We start from the raw sequence: 22203 nt of genomic DNA, 5'->3' as shown, positions 1-22203 counted from the left end.
TAGAATCGCTTTAATTTCAGAGCGAAACATTGTCGTAAAGCCTTGCTGACGGTCAAGATTTCGCACTCTACCTGTAGAATGTACACATCTATGACATTGCACTCCAACGACAAGAAATACAGCCACTGCAGAGTTTGACTTCGAATGTTGGATTCGAAACTGCAGTAACAATTAGAAAGTGTCCATACTTAGAGAAAAGCCTCAACTATGATAAACTTGGCAAAGTGCTGGTTTCAGGCGGATTATTTATCCATCGTTTGTCCCATTTTACTGGAAGCGTGTGTGTGGCCATTTTCAAGACGGTACGAAGATGCTGGTCTACAAAGCAGGGTATACACACTATAAAGGTGCATTTTGTTATCTTTTCTATTGTCGCGTCACCGCCACTGATGCGATGGATTTATCATCTTTACGGTATTCTCTGCAGGTCATAGTATTGCTTATGTACAAGACCTTCTGAATTTAGCCCTCTTATAAGTACTCAGTCTCTTCACTACATTTGTGTGACAATGCGTCATGGGTTGAGAATTTCCCGCCTTGAACAAGTCAGTCCCAGCAGTGTAGGCTTTTGACAACACAGCCTTTGATGGCAACACAGCTTGTTTTGAGTATTTCTGGACCAATTATGTCTAATAAATTGTAATTAATATAACTGCATTTTTTAACCTAATTCTGCTTAACACTCTTAACACGCGTCCCTTAGGTGAATGTAAATCACTACTATTACATGAACAGTCATAATAAAGCCCGGTCTGTGGTAAAATGCCGAGAGGTCGTATTTCACCAGTTACGTGTGATCACTTTCCAGATATCACACTGTCGTCGCTTCCCTGGCTTTACTCTCTATGCTGTACGTCTTAAATTATATTTGTTCTTTTCTGTGATATGTCAGTGCTTCTGTGTGGTAGCTTTGGGGGTCTACGTGGCTCAGTTGATTAGCGCACTAGCGCAGCGTAATGACCCAGGAGCCTCTCACTAACGCAGTCGCTGTGAGTTCAAGTCCAGCTTATGCTGGCTTCCTATCCAGTAGTACGTGGGAAGGTCTGTCAGCAACATGTGGATGATCTTGGGTTTCCGCCGGGCTCTGCCCGGTTTCCTCCCACCATAATGCTGGCTGCCATCGTATAAGTAAAATATACTTCAGTACGGCGTAAAACACAAATCATAAATAAATAAACAAATAAAAAAAACACAAATCAGATGGATAAATCAGGTATAGTAGTGTTCGTATAAAGCAAAGAGGTAGCTCACAGCGCTTTACACAGCTTGGGACCGACTTGTGTTCGCGGGAAATGTTGAAGGATCACGCCCATTATGAAGGGTCAGTGTGTCGCCAAACTCTTGTCTGGTTGGTGTTGTTACCGTGAAAAGATACGAGCGTAGTGTTCCACCACAACATATTGTGTATGGCAGACATCCCAACAGATTCACTTTACATAGTCGTGATGGATGTCGTGTTACCCTAGGTATCCATACACGATGATATATGTAGCAGCTTTAATGGAATGATTTGTCTGTGGTTGATGAAGACAAACTTTTTTCTGTACTAAATCATTCCATTGCGTGACATTTCCGATCTGTGATGGAACCCGACATTATTCTGTGCATTAAGACGACATTCCCTTGACGCGGGAGATAAAGCAAGGTGAACAAATATTGAAATCCGGACGCAAAATGGATGTCCATCTATTGTGTACAACTCGGATGAGAATGATTTGATGATTCGGGATGAGAGTTTTATCCTATGCAATATCTCTCTTCTGACTTGCATAGTTTTACACGAATAAAGGGCACCTATACACTTCTGTTATGTCTGCTTCTTTGTCTCCGTTTTTCACTGTTAGAAATACTTGGTCTTGTCATATCTTGATTCAACAGAGAACTTTTTTCATCTGAAGTGTCCTTTTTGATGTTAATTCTGTAAAGTAGTAAGTAAAAAAGAAAAAGATTTTCACGCTTTTACGGTAATAATCGGCGTGATCGTTACTGCAATTAGTATCTACCTGTATGGTACAGCGAATGAATTTATTTGACAGATCACATTTGTTATGGTATCTTTTCGTTTAAAGAGACTACATGTATCGGTGACTTTTGGTCAAAAAATCGATCGGCACCAATCCAGTCGTATTTTTGCTATTATATGATTACCTTTCATAAAATATAACTCTCGTCAGTGCAGGTGCGACCCTTCAAAATCAGCAATATACATCCCAAATTTCACACAGCTGTTGGCATTATAGCTTTTTCAACCTTCAGAATCATTTTGACGTTAAGAGAACGAATAGTACGTATCCGAGTCTTACTTACTCCATCTTCATCTTATATAACACTTTCGAGGTAACTTAACTTATTAGTTTATATAAGCACTCAGGATTGTTAGTAACTTGTATAGCCATTTTATTTCTGTCGCTTTGCTCCGGTAATGACACCTTCGTCTCCCAGAGTTTTGTGTGTATGCAACTGTTAATGAGGTCGCGCGTTCGAATCCACTTCTCGATTGTTCCGCTGGAACTTTTGCAGGTTATACGCTTTAGATTGTCGGTTTATACATTGTGAAAGGCTTGTTTATTTGGCAGTCCCCTATACCTATAAAGCTGACGATAGTGAAATAAATGGCAAGTTCTTGAGCCAAGCACAAATAACCTACCAAAGTACAAATGACGAAAAAAAAAAAAAAAACGAAATCCCGGATCGATTCAGGCGCTCCCCAGGGAAGGCACACACCTGTTAGTGTAGATCTAAGATTACCTACACTAATTTTCATGCATTTCGATATAGTTTGATAAAGGAAGCCCTCTATTGTACATGCAGTCCGTAAAAACACGCACACACACACAACATCAGACTGATGTGACACGTAACCACGTTTAATCTGGAGCATAGCAGAGAGCGAATTATGTACGTGTGAACATGAACAAAATGATCACGTGATAGCTGCTCCTGATACTTATAATTACAATACGACGACAAGTCATATCGTTGGGAAAGAATGGCGTGAATTCTTAATTCTTCTTAGAAGTGGGCAAAGTGAACTGTCATTATATGCTAGCTGAAGGATAACCACGTCTGTTCTTCTGGATAATACCTCATTTCATTTACACAGTCTGTTGCACAAGAAGCCAGGCGAGGCGTCTTCATGTGTGGTAGAGCAATTTGATCGGTTCCAAAATAATGTCTTTGTGCCCCCTTTTATTTTTTCACAAGACAAAATATACTTGGATTGCACATTATCCATGACTGTGATGAACGAAATCCCACGGCCAAACACAGATGCATGTGAGTAAGAAATTGTGACATTTTATCTATTGATGTTATTTAATTATTGTGTACAATGGCGATCAGTTTTATGATCAGTTTTGAGAACAGGAGTGCTCGGGATAAACCACCGACATATGGCAAGTTAATGACGCATTTCTCTACCTCTGACAAACTTGTGTGCTTAAAGTATTGGTGGAATACAACTTACAAGTCTTGAACGAACGAACAGCCGAAGCCATGTCTCATATTCACCACAGCAGAGCTAAACCTTGAGGCAGGAAATCTACAAGTTCCTTTTCAAAATCTGCACCTTGACGACTTTTGAGTTATGTTAAGTTTTACCAAAATAGGATATATTTATTCAAATGTATACCAGTTTTGATAATTTATCGACATGAGTCTCAGAATATACACGTAGACAGATCTGTCCTGATTTAGACCCAAAATTAGAGAACAAACAGAATTTTATATATACAGCCATTATGTAATTACCTGTACCAAATAAATACCACTCTCTTTATACTTGTCTGCGGTAAGTCGTCTCAGTGAAGCAGCATGAGATGAAAAGAGCGGTGGAAATCCGTCCTGCAACAAGGAGGCACACGGCATACTCCTTCGCGGTCATATGACTGAAAAATTGTTCTATACGACGTTAAACACCAAGCACTCATTCACTAACCGTATACTTGTGGTTGTACAGGTTGCTTACTCAATAAGGTAAGCGATTTGCTCTGGTACTTGATCGACTGTCGCTTTCTACTAAGTCCGCAAATACAATAGATGTCCTTTGGTACTGGAAACTTCATTTTCATAACGTTCATGTGGCACAAAGAATGGTTTTTAGTCGAAGGCCAGTTTGAAATGTTCATAAGCCCAGACAGTTGCCGTAGTAAAGTTTAAAAGAGCTATAAGACGTCGTTTCGATCTCGGCGGAAGTATCATAACGACCACCAAAGGTTTGGGTGACCTACATACACGTACCGTCTGGTCTCACCACGCAAGTTAGTTCCGGTGTTCCAGGAACTTGACCCAGATTGTGCTACATAACGGATAACCTGCACCCATTGTACCGATCTGATAATATGGGTGTATAATGAAATAAGACTTCTACACTTAAGTGTCACTACTGTGTATAGAAGCACTGCTTTGATCGGCGAGTGGGGATGGGGGGAACCATTGACCTAACCCATTTACTCTACAACCGCACAAGAGTAATCACGCTCGCAAGGTTAGCTGCCATGAAAATGGATTCCATCCTGGATTTCTCCAGTTATCGGGAAAGGGTGCCAAAAAAGTCCAATTGTGGAGAACTGTGTACAGTATATTTAATTATATTTTCAATAGATCAGGTATAGGACAGAGTGTAAGATCAATGCTTTTGTCTAGCAGACAAGTCCAGACTACCAAAGCTCAGACCAACATAACTCTTGCCCAAGAACATACGTTCGAATCCAGGGCTCGTTAACTTTATATAACTTTATCTCGGGAGGTGTACATATTGGATCCCTGTTGGGCCGCTATCAAAGTACCCAAACGTGTAACCAAAACTGTTACACGTTTCTAACAAAAATCCACGACCATCCGCAGGTATGACCGGAGAGGAAGCCACCATGAACTGGACATGAACTCACAGCGACCGCGATAGTGAGAGGATTCCAGGTAATTGGGCCGTAAATGAGCTTGTAAATGTAATATGGATACGGTATCCCAGGTTAAATAGGTTATGCAGGAGAATTTGGCAAGAATTCGCTGATTTAATCAATTTTTCTCAGATTGTTAAGTATATTTCATATTTCCTCCCTTTAAGAAAATGTTAGATTCGTGCCTGTAGGTCTACTATTTGTAGCAGGAAAATGATTCTAAAATTGAAAGAAATCAATTTTGTAAATTATAAAGTTTGACGAACTTTGATACAGAATTTAAATGGTAAAGCGTGCCCAGAGAAGGCTGATATTTCGTGAAGGGTAATTGCTTTCGCTATTCTAAAATAATAGTAGAATATTAAACTCCTTGGTTCAATTTCTTTAAAGCCAAAAATGAGCCCAAAATTTCATAACACTCTATCCATAAGCGTTAAATCCTCTTAGGAAAAAGGGCTAATTAATCAACTACAAACGAATTACTTCGCTAATAATGGTTTATAGAATTGTAAAATTGCGGGCAGTCGATGAGTGTGAAAGCCATTATATTACAGATAACAAACAAAAGTATAATCAAACGATTTTTTCTTTTGATGAGTTCGATCAATTGGTTAATGAAATGTTTAAATTTACCTTTGTGACAAATCCACTATTTTCATCAAGATTTGTTTTATTTTAATTGAAAAACACTGTTATGGGGGAAAACCTGCAAAGCTTTGCAACCTGTGATACGATAGTTTTTAATCAGCTTCCGTATGGAAGTCGTGATTAACGTCAGCTCGATGGTCACACGGCTGATAATTCGAGCTGACGTTTTTTTCGTAAAAAGACATCAACGGTTCTCATTCTAGATCAGGTTTGGTGATTACTGTGTGCGTTGTCGGGAAACGCTAAGTGATAATTAGATGTTCCCCTAATTGGCTTTCATGGCGAGAAGCAGGGAAAAAAACACCATCCCAAATGTGGATACGTGGCCTCCACGCCCATGGTTTTGATAGGATATCTGAGAAATAATCGAATAGCTGTAAAATTGTTTGTTAACCAGTTAACTGATTTCCAATTATATGTCATCCTTGCTCCCTTTAATAAACTGGATGTTGACTTTGTTTCGAAAGCTTTGCGACAGTTGCATGATTATGCGTTTTAAGGTTACGTTCTGTCCATTAAAAATTGCGAGATGCCCAGAATTTACATGATGGCATCGACAGGTATTCCCAGTGGACGGTTGCCAGCATTATTAAATTTTCCGGCAGCCTTGTCTAGTAGATTTGCATTGGCGTGACCACCAGGAAATCAGCTGGGAAATACACAAAAAGAATACAGTATCAGACAGCTAATAATCATCTAATGGAAGTCTTTCAAGACGAAGACAGTTGGGAAATAAGGCAAGAGAGGAAAACAAGAAACGTTAACATGGCTTTGATGGATTCAATGCCTGTTTTTCAAAGACTGACAAATAACCGGAAGAAATGCAGCTGAAAGAAAATGTTTTTTTCAGAGGAAAGCAGAAGTTCTTTTACCTCGAACTGAAATAATATATCCAAATGGGAAGTTTCAAAGGGGAGTACCTGTTATGGCGAAGAGTCATTCGGTGTGTGTACACATAATGTGTTTTCTTGTAGCAGGGCGAGCCCCTAAAGTCAGATTTGTGGCCTCCGTGGCCGAGGTATGTAGTGTGCCAGCGTGACGCAATGGTCTAGGATCCTCAACTCAATGAGGTTACTGTTAGTTTAACTCCAGATCCTGCTGGCTTCCGTTCCGGCCGTTTGTGAGGAGGTCTGCCAAAAACTGCGTATGGTCGTGGATTTCTCTCGGCCTTGTTATTATTATTGTGTTTTTATTCGTCAGAATTTCTTTCTTTGAGGCGTCATGTAAGTGGCTTACAGTGCTAACCGCACGCATCAACCAATGGTAACATTTCAACTCACACCAAATGTTTCATATGTTGAATATTTAGGCCACTGGCCTTCTGCGGTAACAATGAATATTCATTTAGGAGTCCGACAGAAACCATGTTTAACAAGAAGCCTCCTTCAGACCCCCTGTGTTTTCTGAACAACTTGCGGGGCCCATTTCCCTTGCTACAGTTACAGCAAGTTCCAGCTCGCGTAAAATCGAGCAACAAATAAACGTGTAACATTGTTCTGTCTAAATTCTAGTCATAACTGCATTCAGGCTCACTCTCTGATATTATTTTGTGTGAGTTACAGAATTTCTAGACAATATGTTTAAGTTTACTTTGCAAACTCAGTGAACAATTTACTGTTAGAACATAACCATTACTGAAGGTTAGACAAATGTTGAATAGTGTAGGAAAGTGCAAAAGTTAAACAGGTGTTTAGTGCTCGTCGATGAATATCGTAGCCATTATTTCCAGTTTTACAGTGTAATCGTAAGGTAAATTGATTGTAACTACTATTATTTCACATCTTAAAACCTTACAATCAACTTACCCTGCGGTTGTTCGTGGAACTAGTACTGAAAACATAACGTCTTATACGCAAGTCACACGAACGTAACGTTGCAATGGCATAATGTATCTGACCCATGGACGCGTTTCATAATGAAGCTTATCTGACAGATCATGGAAGTGTGCATTTTTTCCATCTGAGATACGCTTGAGAACACAAAAAGGAAGGCCTTTGGTGAAGACTGTTTTCAAACGCTATCAGTTGAAAGTTTCTTTTGAAGTGATTACCCATAACCGTTTAATTAACAAATACACTATACACGATTTATGTCAGACTATTCCTACGAGCAAACGACACTATACATGTAAAATTCTATCAATGAGGTATCACCTTTCCGAATGAAATTTGCAATTATCGTAATAAAGCATAATTTGTGAATAAATGAGCAAATAAATGTATGATTATAATGCCTGAATGGCACTGCGTTAATGTCGAACAAAATTATAGCCAGTAATTAAACAGATGTCACTATTCCCAAAAACGGGATGTATTTAGAGAAACATTATATTGTCATTCAGTACGAAGTATATGCCTAACGCAGTTACATGTAAGTTAGACGGAAATCAACATGAACACTTCGTTCTACTCGTAAGTATAGGTTTCAGGGGACAATGTAGAAAAAGACAAAGTAAAAAGGACTGCCAATATTTCTTAAACAGAGGGCAGATTAAAAAATGTATTCCATGACGTTAGTTACCTCTATATATTTAACCTAGAGTTATTCAAATTATAAAAGCTGAACGAGTTGTGTTATTTTTATGATCTCATATATAGCTGTATTTCTTAGTCACTGGTTACGTCATCTGCGATGAGCACAGAGCAGCTAATATATATATAGATGTCCACGGTTTTAAAGCTAATGCTTTTACTCATATATCATGCTGTACGCCCTTGGCATAAGTAACAGAAATTCGTCAAGAAGACTTTGTAAGTAAATTCAAATATACCACCATTATTACATCGTGTCTTACCGGGAGCTCAAGGCTTGGCCTTCGCTCTGTGTAGTTAACGACAAAGTCCAGCTGCTCCATGTTTTTAATAATTAATACAAGGATCATTAGTGGGATGTTCCCAAATCCGATCAAGCAAATGGTTTATATGTACAATGGCGCTCTCATGGAATCTTCCAAATTTACTTTGGACAAAGGCCATGAGCAATATACTCAACGTCTGTTTAATTCATTACTTAACTAATCTTGTATACACCGTGTCGGCTGGTACTGCCAATAGACCCTTCATCCATTCCATTTCTGATTGTAGTAGGTATAGTAGACAGCAGGTAGTTTTGTCCCATTCATTTGGTAGACAAAACGTTAAGGCGGATATCAGCTAACAACGCCTACTGGTATGGCGATACTAACGTCATATTTAACTGCTACTAAATCAGACCGAGTTAAACCACATAGTTTTGTGGACGTCAAGGCTAAATTGAGCATGTTTTAAAGGGGATAACCCCATTCATTTTCTGTCTGACTGGTGTAAAGAGACCGGTGGGAAATGTTTCTGTCCGAACGTGGTTAATATTTATATTATTATCGGTAGATACTTCTAAGAGCACCACAGATAAAATAAACGGCGTCATCTTCGATAATTGTAATTTTAGGCTGATACGTTGTCGACTGGTTGAGTGCCAGAATTAATGGAGTTTTCATGAATGTTCGACAAGCGACAGAACTTGTATAATAAATTAGATTTGCATATGCTAATCACACTCACCTATGTTCCATGATACATTAAATATACATCAGTTTGTATGCATTTATTTCATTGGTGCTACAGGTCATACTGAGGGACTCTTCAGTGTTTTTGTCATGTGAAGTAAACTGGAGAGAGTATCAGCATATATATATATATATATATATATATATATATATATATATATATATATATATATATATATATATATATATATATATATGTATCAGCATATATATATATATATAAATGCTTCATAGAATGCCCATTTGATTAATTGGAGAATAAATCCAGTTCCAAATCTGAAGAAACCCTAAAGCTGTTGAAAAAAGCAGAAAATATATTCAACATCCCGGAGATAGAACAGTCAACATGACACTTTAGGCACACACACAGTCGCAAATTCCAACCTTCACCATGTAGCACAATTGTTTGCCTCTGTGGCTGTTCCAAACACCTGAAGAATGGACTGGTGTTTCTAATGTTTAACTTAAAGAACGGAGGTCGATTATGTAGCGATATGTCAGTGATAACTTCTCAGTGGTTTGATGGTATATACCTCAATCCAGATACTACACCAGTGGTACTGTGGTCTGGAAGAACAAAAAGGGCATTTATTTAAATTTGTGTAGGAACTGATTATTTTACATCATACCTATTGTTTTCTGTTTACACGTTTTCGGCAGTTAAAAGAAGTTATTTTGCTTCTGAACCTGTTTTCCGCATATGTCAAATAATTGTTTTGTTTGGTTTAAGAGCAATAATGCCTTAATACACAGTAACATGTAAGCAAGATATTGTTATAGCACGTCATCTGATATTAATAATTTTTGGAAGAACTAACAACTAATTGTACTTTCTCTTCTAATCTCTGTATATGGTTTCCTGGAAGATTATGGAACTGACCATTTGCACAAAACACAAATATTCTAAATTACATGTAATTTTAATAAATCATGACTTTTGTTAACGTGTTTTCACTTTTATGGTAAGTTTAACCAGCATGGTTGTTTTTAAAATGCAAAAGTGATCACTGTGAATATGTTTACAAAATGACAATGGGAGTGGAAGCTCTCGGCTGGGTTCTAACGACAAAACAGCAAAATGTAGATAGACAACCAGATTTCTATATCCCCAAAATAAAAAGTGAGCAGAGGTGTTAAGATTTTGTGTTCTCATGCCGTGGTTAAGAATGTTAGTAATAGTTTCCATACACTTTTTGGAATACCTTTTTGTCAGTGTTCCTCCAGTTCCTTCTCTTAAACTTACTCTGTCTCTCATCTTTGAATCCTGAGCCAACCATACCAAATTTCCTGGTTGAGTGTGCTTTTAACTCATCAACTACCCAAGGCTCCTCAGTTTACTTCATTTCATCGATTCTTCAATTTTTCTGTCAAAGAAGGGTGCCAATTTTTCTTCAAAAAAGATCAATATAAATGTATTCCACGTGTACTGATACCACTATCAGAGAGTAAAGATGAGAAATAACTGGCTTGTTCAATTCTCAGATCAGCAATAGATTAAACAAAGAAACACGAGGACGCTTGAATAAGTTCAATGCATATAGTTTATCAAAATAACCAAATAATACAAGGAAAGAATACAAAAAATTACAAACATATATAGTCTCTTATTGCATCCAAATACGGATGGAATATTCGGGCTTCCAAAGGCGAGTCTGTCCACATAAACATAGAATCCACAGTTACGAGGAATTGCCCAATCGAACGATGACAGCCCGATTAGTGACAAGCTGCAGTTGGCACGGCACGCTGATGTTGGTTGATCCCCAGCTGCCGTCTCAGGGCGGAGGGGTTGACAGTAGTGTCCGTGATGCCGAATTGTCGATGTATGTTTTACTCCTGGGAAATATACACAAAGTAACTTTCAAAGTAAACTGGGATGCAATTGTGCGAGATCAAGTCTCATGGAGGTTCATTTTATGTATACTGTCACATTCATGTACCCTCTGAACAAGCTGAATAGATACAGACCACTGGCTATCAGTATCAATTCCAGAAAACAGCTGCAATTCATGTATCTGTATGATAATATATGAAACATATAATTCAGCAAGAGTTTCACCACTCATCAAAGCAACAAGTTTACGCTTTATGATTGCCAAAGTGTATGCTTACCACTGCACTCGATATTCGATATAATCTCTTATTCCGAACACAGATACACCAGTGCTTTGGCTACCATTCATCTGAGTTCAAATCTTGTATATGTAGCGGACAAAAGTGGCATTATCGGTTTAAAATACAAGCACATAGGCTCCTTAAAAATAAAGATTTCATAGTTTAATAGTTCTTGAAATAAATAGTCAGTGCCACATAAAACATAATTTCAGCGGTGCCATGATGCACCTTAATTTAGCCATATCCTAGCCTGATTCAGTGTTTTCAAATGCACAAAAAATGTTTTATTTTAGCATATGCGTAATACAAGAACTGCGGAGAAAGAAAAGAACTATGGAGAGAGAAAAGTGGCCATCACAGGGTGGAAACCCATAACACTAGCATCTGTACATTAAAATGTACATGTTTCTTTATCCAACCTACCTGGTCTAGCCCCACCTGCATCTGAGGCCAGGTGCCAAAGGCTCTGCCTGTACTTAGCCACGTGATCTTTTTCTATGTTGTCGCTGGATATGTAATACCTTTCAGCCAGGTAAACACTCTCAAACCCATACCAAATTATAGTTTATTTCTCTAAAAAAAAAACATCGCCGCAACAACAACGTCAATCTGATCTCATCTTATTCACGATTTATTCTGAAATCACTCCTAGGTTATGACATACAGGCCCGACCTCGGTAAGAAAAATAATTTTCTCTACCTTTAGACACTTTCGCATAAAGTTACTTACTTCAAAAAGGGCCGTTTTTGTGTAGTTAGATCCGACATAGAGGTACTTGCGTTCGGTGAAAAGCAAAACATTTTTTTCCATTGAGGCCAAATACGGCGGCTCATTTCAACGAGGCAAGGTACGTGAGCCTCGCTTTCGTATCCCCGACTTTCCAGCTGTGACAGGAGGTCCGTGCACCGAAAAAGAGGACATTTGACAAAGTTTAACTCAGATTTATGGTTACAGAATGTGAATATAAAGTAAAATGAACTGTTAGTTACGTCGTAAGTGCACCATTCAACATATGCAGACTGTTGGTATTTAATTTCGACTAGGCTTTTGTCACAAATGTACGCCCTGACATGTTTGCCAGGGACTATTGTCACTCAATATCTTAATTCTCATATATGTTTATTATTTATCAGGGGAAGTCAGAACATTTCTGACAATCGATCATAACAAGCATAGGACAGACGAGCACTAACATCTGAGATTTTGATCTGTCAGCTATGTAGCTGATTTATTAAAAATTCTGCCAATTAATTTGCTTTTACTGTTTCGATCTGCCCCCATAATCATTTCTGTTTAATCCACTTTGCAATAAATTTAGACCGCGTACACAGTAAACCATTTTAGCGTGATGCTAGACACTGGATAGTCCTAGCTGTATGCAGAAATTCAAGCCAGCTAAGGGGCCTCTGTGGCTCAGTTGGTTAGCGCGCTAGCACAGCGTAATGACCTAGGAGTCTCTCGCCAATGCGATCGCCGTGAGTTCAAGTCCAGCTCATGTTGGCTTCCTCTCCGGCCGTACGTGGGAAGGTCTGTCAGCAACCTGCGGATAGCCGTGGGTTTCCCCCGGGCTCTGCCAGGTTTCCACCCACCATAATGCTGGCCGCCTTCTTATAAGTGAAATATTCTTGAGTACGGCGTAAAACACCAATCAAATAAATAATAAATAAATCAAAACAGCTACAGCCTCAGCATGCAGTTTTCATTGTTTAGGGTTGTAGCCTGCATCATGTGGCAAAGAATGACGTCAGTTCATTGAAAAGTGCTTGTCACGATGAGCTTCTGAGGAGAGAGTCAACTGCAAACAATGGACAGTGCTGATCTCACAACTCTCACGTCAAACTATTAAATATATTGCAGATACTCACCTACTAACACGTATACCGGCATGTTCAGTTTGTGCGACACAAATCGCCCACCTGCTTTCCTTCGACCTTAAGTCCTGATGATGCACGTTTCAACAGAAAGGCTGAACAAATCCATTTAAGTGGCACGATAACGTCTTTAGGAATCTTATCATATGGAGAGCACGTGAATAGCACGATACCACGTATGTATCATCGTCGCAAATGCTACACGGTTCAAAGCACGAAGTTCGTCCCCTGCACCTTTAAATTTAGGCCAGGCGTTGCTCCAACATCGCTCCACGTTAAGCAGAAACATTGAGGAAGCCCGTCATCTAATCATATTTTCCTCCCATCACCGCTATACCTCACTAGGAACGAAATACCTCCCACCCGCCCACCTGAAGACGTCACCAGCCACCATGTTGTCATCATCACAATTCACGAATCGCCAAATTCCTTGTGATAGTAGACGCGTACCTTGTCGATTTTGGAGTTGGTGGATCCTCTACAGTCAACGCAAGTTGAGTTATGTTAGTAACAATATAGTGGCCGGCGATCTGTTCATGTAGGCGAGTTCCCGGTATTTCGTTCCTAGTGAGGTATAGCGGCAATGTGAGGAAAATATGATTATGTGGCGGGCTTCCCCAGTGTTTCTGCTTCACGGTGAGCGCAGTTGTAGCGGCGCCTAACCTAAATTGAATGGTGCGGGGACGAACCTCGAGCTTTGAAGCGGGTAGCGGTTAGCACTGCTAGTAAACTGAAAATGGCGCCGTTCAGAAGGACCCGCATGTAAACAACCATCACGTGACATGGCCTTTGCCGTGAGTAGACCTACATTTCGGTAGTTTTCGTAAGCATTCGAAATGACCCGAGGGCTCTTGTAACGAAACAGATGCGTAGGCGGTCGAAAAGAAAATTTTAATACACTTTCTCTATAGTTTACTGTTAGTTGTTAGTGAAATAAAATATCAAGTTGTTTGATTAGTAAAAATTGCCATTGATTTTAATTTATTTTATGCTTCCAAGACTTTCATTTACCTCTTCCAGTGTTAATTACATAATCAAATTAAATACCGGAACATATATTTTGGGAACAACTCGTGTGATATTCTTATGGAAGATACCGATTTAAGTTCGGTATCGGTATGTTAAAAGGCATTTTCTGAAGCGCATAAAATCCTTAAAATCATACTTGTGATGCCTAAACATTTCTTTTCTGAGATGAAGTCAGTATCCAGTTAAGTGTGTCACTTTCAAAATGCTAAAATTTAGATGAAGTATACAGTCACCTGCATTTATTTCCAATTCCGACCCTAATTAATTAGTTTGAGGAAAAGAGTGACACTATGATTTAGGGTCGAATTGTTAAATCTTTTTGTCACAGTAACCTCAAGCAAATGCGGTTAAGTTCTACCTACTTGACACCATTCCAGCATAACAATGTCTGAACAGTTTGAAGCCATAAAACATAGAATCGAGATTTGTTTCCACGGGTGACGATTTCGTCCATAAAACTCTTATCAAAAATAGTTGGTGCCAACTGACTATGATCTAGTACTATTATCCACGATTTAACTGCGAATTTATTACAATCATTTGTGTTTTCGCTGTGCTGTGCGGTTTGTTGTTTACGGTTTGCTGTTTCTCCTTCAGTACAGAGAAAGACAAGACAGATTATGAAGTGGTTATGAAGAGAAATTCTCCTCCGGAAACTAAGTAAAAGGTGAAGGTGCTGCTTGTAGGTTTGATGCAGAATTGCTGTTACACCAGTGTCTTGCTTTCTATTACTTAGACGTCTCATTAAAAATGGGCTTTATAAAACGGAGGGAGAAGACCCACAATTACAATATTTTGAGACACGAAGTAGGCTAATGAAAAATATAAAGATATTCAGTTTTATTTATGTCCCCCATGTATGCTCAGTTAAAACTCAAATAAAGAAAATCTAAAACTCTTAGCGTGATGACATCGTAATATTTGTATACCTTCCAATGAAAACCACAATGCACGCTCCAAGTCAATCGTATGGCCAATCTCCCCTCTCCTTCACCAAAATTAAAAAGGAAAACGGAAAAACACAACTGCCATAGAACTAAGAAAGTTTATACGAAATCAAGAACGGAGACATGTAAAGAAAAGCAGTCAAGAGTTTTCCGCCGTGGCAATAAATCGACCCTCCTCCGTTCTGTTACTTATGCCATGCCAATAAATCGACCCTCCTCCGGTCTGTTACTCATGCCATGCCAATAAATCGACCCTCCTCCGTTCTGTTGCACATTAATGAGCATTAAGTATAATTTGTCTCATTGATCCTGTAGACAACACAGGACCCGCTACGAAATATCGAAGAATCAGCCCGAGAAAAGTACGATTAGTAGGTGCAAATTTCAAAATCCCAGCACAATTCTGTAAACTTCAAAATCAGAAGCATAAATATTGGTCAAATATAGCCACGCTAGCGCAGCGTAATGACCAAACAGTCTCTCACCAATGCGGTCGCTGTGTGTTCAAGTTCAACTCATGCTGGCTTCCTCTCCGGCCGTACGTGGGAAGGTCTTTGTCAGCAACCTGCGGATGGTCGTGGGTTTCCCTAGGGCTCTGCCCGGTTTCCACCAACCATAATGCCGGCCGCCGTCGTATAAGTGAAATATTCTCGAGTACGGCGTAAAACACCAATCAATCAATCAATCAATAAATCAAATATGGCCATAAAAGAGATGGTTGCTTAGTAATAACCCACTAAAAATGCACTTTCGATCAAAAACGACAAACTTTCGTTCAAACGAGACGCTGTGGTTTTAATTTACATTATGAAGATCAACGTTAACCAGAAAAATATCTTTACTGAAACTTTCATTTCTACGTCTTAGCAAAGTTTCTTTTGGTTAATGTTTGTCTTCATATGAAAAATCATATTTTGGCAAGTTTAAAATATGTATTTCTCCGTTAATCTTCCAGAGTCCTCCATAAGTACAGTAGACTAACGAAGAGAAGAGGTTGCACCAGTAGGAAAAGTTCGAATCTTCGTGGCAATCCATTTTTTTTTGTCCTTGGAAACATTCTTTTGTGTGAGTAATGATCTTGATCGTGATCTTGAATTAGAACGGTTAAGATATGATATTATGTAACATTTGACCTCTATAGCTAAATCATACATGAATCCTGGTTGTGAGCACGAGGCTATCATTAACATTAACATGTTATGTGTAGCGGACGTATGAGGCTGAGAGTTAGTTTGTTATACATTTATTTAATTGATTGGTTCATAACTGCTTGCTCAAGAGGTTTTTAACAAGTTACATTTGTGGTGCAGTGATTTTCATAATTCTACAGTGTCTAATGTAAAAAAAATCTTTCAGTGTCACTGGGGTCGGCTGCAGTTTTCGATTTTATGATACATGGCCTCAGTGCATGTTTGGAGCTTTAGAAGTCGCATGCTAGCCTTTTAACAGGTACAGAAGAATAAAATAGAACTGAAAATAAGAAGTAGCCTTAATGGCATTGACAGCTACAGTCAGTTTCGCTGCTAGAGGTGAACAGTTTCTTTCACTGGGACCGATTACCACACCAGGTCCTTTATGCGGATACCTGCCAACATTACCTATGGGAATAACAATACCAAAGCCCCATTTCCGTTAAATCAGAAGGAATTATACGGCAAAGGTTTGTGGCCGTACAGGCTGAGCTGTGGTAGCTTTTGATCGAATAACCCCAGTCAAATGCTGTCTGCCTGGTATAGAGTGAACAGAAGGAGATATTTCCCTCCTTCCAGACGTAGTTAATGTTTACATTACCGGTGGGCATTACTAAGAGCATCTCAGAAAGAAAACAGTATTTGCCCAGCTCTTAGATCTCAATCTAAGGCTGCCTAAAGTACATACATGTAGATGTGTCTTTGGGTAATCATATTGTAAGAAGATATACTGTCGTCCAGTTCTATAAGAGATTGATCAGTTGATGAATCAAGTTTTCTTTCCATCTTTTAAAATCCTATCACAATTCAGTCAAACGACAATTTCTAACACCGAATAAAGTCAGAAATGCCTGTTTTTCCTTCTTCGGCAGATTTTGTAAAGTAAGAAGCTATTTAAATGACAAGACAGCACGTGGCTAAAACATATTTACATGTTTAAAACATAAACAAAATAGTCAAGCTTTTGCCCATTCACTCCATGAAATGACATATGATAACACAGAACCACTGCATAAGACATCATTTTGAGATCATTTACAACAATTTAGTTGCGTTCAGCCGAAGGCACATTTCACAAAGTGTTATGGGGCAGGTTTGTATCATTTACGGACCACCACAGACGTAAAATCAGTTAATACAAACCGTGTAATATTCAACGATGATATCACAAATTATATCAGACAGTAGCATACCGTCTCCGCCCAAACCGCGATCATCTCCCCAAGTACATCTTTTGTCGTTTATTTTACTGTTTAGCCAGCAGTTTCTAAATAACAAATATCAGAGTCGGTGCAAAATTCATTAGGGATGCTGGAGGTTTATGCGAATGAGAAGATCTTACTGGACAACGCTTAAAATTAATTAAATCTTATGATATAACTTTTCTAGAAGTTATTACAACTGAAAAATTTATATTTTGTTCTTTCGTTTCTCTCCCATACAAGATATGCTTTTTTTTTTAATCTTAGAAACCACCAATACAAAACTTCAGCATAAAATCCAAAGTCAGTCGAATGCTTAGATCAGCCTCAGTGGTGCTCAGATTTATTTGTATTTGTTTCAGAACTGAGTATGAATCAAGTTATACAATAGTCCTATTGTAATCTTGTACAAATGTAATAGGAGTCAAAATCACAGGCACAACCACTCTAGAGGCCACGACCTGAACCAGAAATACCCCCGCCGTGCATCTGCAGGTAGGCAATTTCGCTGGAGTTCCTTGTAAATGATATAAATTTAGTAGGCCTGCTGTATCAACAGTTCAAATAGTGAAAGAAATTTTTTCTAGTATGTTCAATTTCGGAGAAAACTATATTTATGACTTGGGCCTTCATCCCCGAAGTCCACAGCTTTTATCAGCATAAGCTACTGATTAGACTGTTGTACGAAAGATACTTTCGGCGTTAGAGAGCTAGAGTAAACGTGACGTCACCTAACTCTCGATAATGGAGGCGTGGTGAGGTTGTGTCCGGACAAAGTTTCATTAAACTTTTACTGGATTGAACTAAATCTAAAAAAAAAAAAATTTCATGACTGTTTAAGATACTTTGAATGGTACTCTATCAATGGACATAAATATTAGTCAAGTGCTGTCTTTCACTTTAAAGCATCTGTACTTTGGGGATTTCTTAACCAAACTGACTTTGAATAGTATGTACAATGTTACATACCGTGAATCTTTCAATGAGATTATCATCGCCGACTATATGACTGAAAAATTGCCAATCGGTCGTTAAGCCCTAATCATTCATTCATTCCTACAGAAATCTGCCCGGAAATAACAGGAAAGTCTACAGACCTAAGGTTAGTTTCACAAGGAGCTCATCGGGGGCGTCCCGTGGCCAAGGCGGTTTCTCACCAATGCGGTCCACTTACTTCAAGTCCAGCTCATACTGGCTTCCTCTCCGGCTATAAGTGGGATCATGTGTTTTCCCCTGCCTCCACTCAGTTTTCTCACATCAATATGGTGGTCTCCATCGTATAAATAAAATATTCTTGAATATGGCATAAAACAACAATCAAGTAAATATATCAAATCGATTGACATCCGTTCCTATAGCACATGTAGGCCTAGTCATGTAAAGAGTCAAATTAAAACGGCTTCACGTTGAGCGGAATAATTACTAGTTATTTTTTTTTAATCTTTTCATGCAGCTGTCAATGTTAGACATATTGATTCAAGTCCATTTCAAGCCCATGAGCCTACATACAACAAAGAACTGATGGGCCGATGTAGCCAGTTTTAAAGTCTTCATACAAAGCCTATGCCGTACAGGCCTACAGGGAATTTTTATATATCCCAGCTCTCATTATTTGCGGGAGTGTTTCTGCCGTCTTTGCGCCTCGGGTGGGAAATTTTAGCAGTTTGTAGATATTTATAGTTTACCCCGAGCACTTTGAAAGAATGACCGCGGTTGCACATAGCTTAAAAAATCGGCATTTACAGCGTTTCAACAACACTTAAAAAATAAATAAGACAAAACTCAGGAAGACTCAAATATAGCTTTTAAATATGGGCTAAAATATGTCAAGATATTCAAATTATGAGAAATGAATGCCTTAATAGGTAGCAAATATTCATTTGAACTTACCGAACAACTTTTGCAAGTAATTTTGTTTTAAACATGTCAGTTTCAACATAATTTGGGCTTCTTGGACACACTCAGAGGTATCAAAATATCCTTGTTTTTGCCTCTGTCAACAGAGGCTTTTAACAAAGGGCTATAGGGGCATTATATGCATTGTGTTAAATTAGATCGCCACGTTGGATATATGAATAGCTGCAATCAGCGCAAGCGAGATACATATTTTAATGTCAACAACTTATATTCTAACATGGTACACAATTTCGCCAAGAATATACCATGCGCCTTTCCAACATCATTGAAAACCGTTCACTGCTTCTCTCTGCTCGATTCCGTCCTAAATTTGTATTTTATGTAAATTCTTAGTTCTTTGGTAATTTGTGTTGAAAGTCTTTTTGGGAAATGGCCTTGCGATTATTGGCCCGGACCGTCGAGTTTGGTTGACGGCTGGTATACGAATATCTGTGTCCACGCATATCTTCCAATCTCCCGGTTAATGGACAAATAAAAGCACAGCCAAGGTGCCGATTGAGAGCTGTCATAAACAATTCCACAAATTGCACTTTATGTATACTTTAGATTTATTTATTTCATTGATATTTTACGCCGTACTCAAGAATATTTCACTTATACGGCGGCTGGGCTTATATGTGCTTTTGATGTCTCTTCTGAACGTTGATGCTGTGCCCAAGTAACCAGTAGAGATGCAAACATACATGTTTACAAGGATATTCATTTGCAAATATATATAAAAAATAGGTATCCCGTTAGTTTAAATAAGTCTGCAAACTTTGTCTTTCCCTCATACCAAAAACAGTAATGTTCCATCTAAATGACACCTTCCAAGAAGGGCAATGTCTGGAAAACAAGGTACCATTAAAACACACGGTCGGAAAATAGCTCCACGTGATACAATTTCATCCCCGATGAACTCTTATTGAAACGCTGGCCTTCCATTTATTATGATTTTATATTATTGTCCACCATTTAATTGGGAATTAATTGCAATTTTTGGAATTTTCATCGAAAATGAGAGTCATGCATCCATGTACCAAGCTGAGTTTAGCTGTATTTACATTCTATATTTACAGTCTGAAATAAACGCGCCTTAGTTGTGCCATGAACGGATTGCCGTTTCACCTCAGTTAAAGATTTGAAAGACTGCATGGATAAGAAGTTCTCCTTCTGGAAATCAGGTGAAAGATGAAGATGCCGCTCGTATCTTTGGTTTAGCATTAAATATAGCTTCTGCACTAGAGATTTATTTACCACAATAAAGGATTACTGATTAACATTACAGGTTCATGACCGAACGGGAATTAACCGTCCTTTAGCATCAATCGACGTTATAATACATAATCAAGAACATTTAATGTTCATTCGTCAGTGGTTGCTACACTGACAGACTGCCAAAGCTCGCTTACGTATAGCCTCGTCGTACTAATGGTACAAACATGCCTTGCAATACAACCTTCCCTTTAGGTAACAAATAGCGTGTAATGATCATTACTCACCCAAATGGAGACCAGGCGTGGAGTGCTAATCAAGTCGCCTACAGAACACAATGGTTATGTGAACAGTCTCCGGTCCGTTTAGGAAAGACGTAAGATGTCAGTCTAGTCACGTGACTTCCCTTCCTTACCAATCTGAAAAATGTCATACATAACCGCTGCTCTTCTTATCCATGGTTCACTTAAACTGGGCTATCCATTCGCAAACTGACATCACAATGTACTTAAACATTGATTAATTTCATAATGTTCTGCATCTTTCACTCTAAAGACTACAAGCCAGATTGTGCTGGTACAGCTGCAGCCTGTATACGTCACGAGTGTTGTCAGGTAATGGCGATGTCCCGTGGATTGTATCTGTAGGTCCCATTAGGTCTTCTCTAACCACAAAGTTAATCTTTTTCAACTATTTCTGAGAATGGCAAGCATTACCTTTCAAAACATACAAGCCAAATATACTGTTCAGAACGTTTAAATGATGGAAAAACCCATGACCTTCTGCAGGTTTCTGGCAGACTTTCCGCTATGAAGTTACCGTATATGCTAAAGTATACATGACTCATGGGAAATAATTCAGCAATATAGGCGTATCAAAGCAGGACGGTCTCTATGTTTTGAAGATGCAACTTTTCTGTTGTTTGTCTACCTTTGTGCAATATCTTTATTGTTTATAGGTGCTTACTGGCCTGAATCATACGTATCAAAGACCTGTATCTTGCATCACAAAATTTTCACAGTCTTTAAAACACAACAAGGTATATTGGATATCGCTTTTCTATACGCTACTGATTGAACAAGTACCCACAAAAAGACAAACAATATCTTGGTAAACTGCCCATTAAGAGAAATTTAAATTCTTCCTTTCTCCTATGTGACATATAATGCAAAAACCACTGCACTTGCCGTTATAGACAGACATTTATTAAGTCCATGCACCTCTTGGAAAACTCAGTGAGAGCTGACAAAAAATCTTTAGCTTCGTTTATGGCGAGTAATTTAGCAGAATAAAAGCGTGTGTATTTACTCGGGTGAATTCGTGTTTACCATGTTACTGGAGATAGCGAGGGCTGTTAGCACTGTTTGTTTTTGCGCTCATTTGTCTGCTGATGGAATAAAATCAATGTTCCACATTACGCGACTTGATTTGGACAAATCATACATTAGCTGTAGGCTCAATTCGGTATATTGACATTGGTCTAAAGGAAACTTAAGTCAACTCGTTAACTCCTTAATTGGCAAATATTCTCACATGTACATTCGCAAACCACGAATCGTGACGAGCGGGAAAAAGTCGTCTCAAATTGAACTGAAAAAATAAACGCATGATCCAGACAAGAACAATGTGCATTATAATCAGCATTAA

The sequence above is a fragment of the Liolophura sinensis genome, chromosome 8 (genome assembly GCF_032854445.1).
Source record: "Liolophura sinensis isolate JHLJ2023 chromosome 8, CUHK_Ljap_v2, whole genome shotgun sequence".
Classification (NCBI taxonomy): Eukaryota; Metazoa; Mollusca; class Polyplacophora; order Chitonida; family Chitonidae; genus Liolophura; species Liolophura sinensis.
This window is presented reverse-complemented; position numbering follows the sequence as displayed.